Source organism: Capsicum annuum, chromosome 3 (genome assembly GCF_002878395.1).
Source record: "Capsicum annuum cultivar UCD-10X-F1 chromosome 3, UCD10Xv1.1, whole genome shotgun sequence".
Classification (NCBI taxonomy): Eukaryota; Viridiplantae; Streptophyta; class Magnoliopsida; order Solanales; family Solanaceae; genus Capsicum; species Capsicum annuum.
In genome coordinates, this window is record NC_061113.1 from 156368560 (window position 1) to 156372993 (window position 4434).

The following is a 4434-nucleotide window of genomic DNA, read 5'->3' on the forward strand; positions in this document are numbered from 1 at the left end:
TGACTATAATATGGCCTAAGTCATGAATGATGTTATCGACCATGTTATGAATAAGCTATATATATGATGTCATTCTTTAGCCATCGTTCATACTAATGATAAATTATCTTTAGGATAACAGTAAACCAATGAATAAGCTACCATTGCTCATAATATCACTTACGGTTATGCCCAAGGTTTAAACGACTATATTATGGATTATGTAAAGATTATTCATCAATTATATGTTTGATTAAGCCATTATTTAGGCTAGTGTTTGGGCCGTTAACTATTCTATTTCCTAGGTTGTGATCTTGGTTAATAATTATGCTAATAATCATATTGGAAATCTTCCTTCTTGTCGATATTAGAAACGATGCTATAAATAGTGATAGAAGGCACATTTATTGACTATGTACAAAAATACTATATAGATTATGTTTGGACTTATGTTATGCTTTTGTCTAGTGATCAAACTGGTGATTATGCTAGAAAGCCTTTGTGTTTCTAATATTATGAGTCATGATACTAAGGGTTCTAGAAGGTATATTTATTGACTACATAAGAAGCTATGCTACTAACCATGTCGAACCTGTTAATGCTATGTAACATTCATTCTATATATATATTCATATATTTATGAATAAATTATCCTTGACGACGAATGATGAATTATGAAGGCATGTTTCTACTTCTCTTTTACTTTATCCCTCATGGGGCTTATCATTCACTTTATCCCTCGTGGGTATTGTATTTTACTTTATCCCTCGTGGGGCTTGTTATTTACTTTACTTGCACTTTACTTTAACGCTCATAGGACTTGTCATTTACTTTAGCCTTTATGGGGCTCGTTCTTTATTATTGATACATTGATGATATAATGATGGTCGAAAAGGCCAAAAGATATATTAATAATATGATGATGCCCGAAAAGGCTAGAGGATATATTAATGATATCATGATACCCGGCAAGGCTGGAGGATACTATGATGATATGATGATACCCAACATGGTCGAAGTAAATTATGATGATATGATGATACCCAGTGAGCACAGAGAATATTGTGATGTTATATTAATGCCTGGCAAGGCTGGAGGATACTATAATGATATGATGATGCTCGGCAAGGCTGAAGGATGATTATTGATGTGTCCACATGTAAATCACCAGTTTGAGTCTGGATAGCCCTATGTATGGCCATTATATATTTATTCATGTTCTTGTATAGTTTGGTATAATGTTGATATTAGAGATATTGTTATAGTCTTCTAACGAGTAAGGTAGGAAGTGGTATAGTTGTTGATTTAAGAAAGAAAGATGCTTTGTGGTGGATATTTCTTAAGTGGCTAATAGCTACTAATGGATTACTGAAACTTAGTGATAAGGAGGACAAGTGTCACAGATAGCTATTAGCGGTAATGATAAACTTATTATGGAGGTTTCTGATAATGGGTTAGCAATGGTGGTGATTAGTTGTTGTTGATGACTGGGTTTATAATGCTAATTAGTTGTTAAGCAGGGATTTATGGATTAATGATGCTAGTTAATAAGGGATGATAGTTGATAGATGAATAATGATTAAATGGTTATTGGTGGACTTTAGTTAGATGGTCGCTAGTGGGGTTATGATGGATAGAAATGAATATTGGTTAATTATCAAATATGGTCTAGTGATGAATCTTGACTAGATGTTTTATATTGGCTAGTTAGTGAATAATGGTTAGTTGTTAACCCTTGAATGGTGATTATGTGATGAATAATGGATAGGAAATAATTAGGGGTTATATGATAATTAGTGAGTAATTGGTTTAGTAATAAGCGTTCACTAGCTAATAATGAGTGAATCAGGTGTATTGATGTGATAGGTGCCTATATGGTGGTATGGTTATGGTTATGAGTATATTGGTATATGTTATCCAATTATGATTATTGGTGATGATTCTAAATGTTGGAAAATGGTCATTTTATGGGAATTGTGGAAAACTATGGATAACAAGGAAGTTTGGATATATTTTTTATTTGTTTCTTTTATATTTCTCTTGGATGTGATATCCGGTGGTATGGGACGCCGTGATAAATTCTTTACTTTATGCACTAGTTGGTGTATGGGTGCCAACTTTGTACTTGTGTTTGCTTGTGATTGACTTGTGTTGCTTTTTGATTTTGAATCATCAATTTCTTATACATGATGGTATTGGTATGTGTTGATGCCTTATGTTATGTTGTTATTCCAACATTTAACACTTTTGATGTATTAAAATAATGGCATTAGTTGATGCCTTATGTTATACTATGATTTCGATATTTTATACTTGTTATGTACAGCGATATTGGCATGTGCTGATGCCTTATGTTATATTGTTGTTTTGAATTGCTTACTTATTATATAGAGTGATGATAAAAATGATTCAGGTTCAATTCTGTAGCTTGACTTATTTATGATTATCTTGTATTTTATCATTCATATATCATGACTTAGCTCAGTCGATCGATGATGCCTACTAAGTACCCATTGTTTTGGTACATATATTATTCTTTTGTACCTTTTTGGTGCAGATCTGAGTATTTATTAGTTATCGTCATTGATCATGGTTCTTGTGGTGATTGATTCCCATAGATAAGGTAAGCTCTTCGAGTTTGAGTCACCTGACTTAGTTTCATCTCTTGTACTCAGTCTTGAGTATTCAAGAAAGATGCATTGACAATTCTAGACTTGGAGTTGTATAGAAACTATTAGTTGCTTTTGTACTAGCTCTACTAGATTTTGGGATTGGTATCTTGTATGATTGTTATTCTATCTAGAACCATTATGTATGAATATGCTTGGCCTACTCAAGAAGCCCAATATCGTAATTTAAAACCAATAAGAAACCCTAATAAACACCAACAAACCCAGCTCTGGCCTAAAAACTGCTTAATGAACTAAATTTCATCCCTAGCTATGAGGTATCCACAAAAAACATAGGATACCCAATGTTGAATCTCAAAAGGTTGAAGCACTCACGAGCTCTATTGGATCCTGGATTGGCCAGGTTGGCCCCAAATCCTCTAACTATTGCTAAGGATCTTCGATATCTATCCCTGACTACCTAGTTTGGCATTGTACTAAAGCTCTAAAAATGCATGAGGAAGTCCCATCTGCATCTATTGATAACCCCTCATTGTCCATTTGGGATAGAATAGAGTCAAGGAATGTACTTAAGTCTCTTAGATATATCGACACACGACAAGGAGTGAAGCACAGAATTTTCTAAGAATGCCCTATAGCCTCGCAAAGATAGGTTACAAATATCTCAGCATCTATCCATAAGACTCTACTAGATACTTAGCTCTTGCACCAACACATCGGTAAACCAGGGCTCTTATACCAATTTGTCATGATCCAATTTCTCAGATCATAATGGCACCTACTATAATCTAGCAATGGGAAAGCCAACTAGTAGTTCAAAACTACTAGTAACGGACTATCAAGAGAAATGAAGGAAGAATGTGGAAAACATAATACAATACCAGTATATATAATATAGTCCCAAACCTGATGGAATCAGTATAAAGCTTATAATATAATGAGGCTACGAATGAAGTACTAAATGAATATACTAATACAACCTATTTCTGAATACAACATAGAGACTAGCCTAGTTAATAAGTGGGAGAATAGTTGTAGTCTGAATGATAGGAGATCACCCTACATCTCAGAACCATAGCTGCTCCATATAATGCACACAAAAATGGTGAGCACCCATACTATGATTTGTAGGTTAAAGAAGTATAGTATGAGTACCAACATATGGTACGCGGTAGGCAACTACTGATGTGTGAGCTAATACTAACACATTTGAGGATTTTAACTAAGAATATTTGTGAAGTCTTAAGAAACTTTTGTCGTTTTTGATTGCTTTATGTTTGATTTTAAAAAAGAAGGTAATATGTTAGAGAACCAACAAGAATGGAAGCAAATGAGCTGAAATCTAAAATAAGTAGAGGTAAAGTGTGGCTGACGACATTTGTGATAAGTTGTCAGCCTTGTGATAAGCTATTAGCTTCATCGTTAGCCATAGACAGAGAATTGGCCTAAGTTAAAAGCTGTGATGATATTTTGTGATAGGTCATCAAGGAGATGATAATCCGTCAAGAATGCCGTCAGCCTAAGGAAGCACATGAGAACTGAAGCAGAGACTTGACGACATTTATGATAAGTTGTCAAGAAGCTGATAGGGTGTCACCATTTGTCTTCAGCATTAGGCAGCAAGTGTCCAAAGCAAAGAGAAAGCTAATGACATTTGTGATAAGTTTTTAGCCTCCTGATAGGCTATCACAAATGGTGTCACCTAATCTGAGGAATTTCTGAATTTTATTATTTTGTTTCCATAATTAGGGTGAACTATTTAAAGCCTTATTTAGGGTTTTCTTGATAGTTTCGAACCTTGATTTTTGAGACATGATACTTTGAT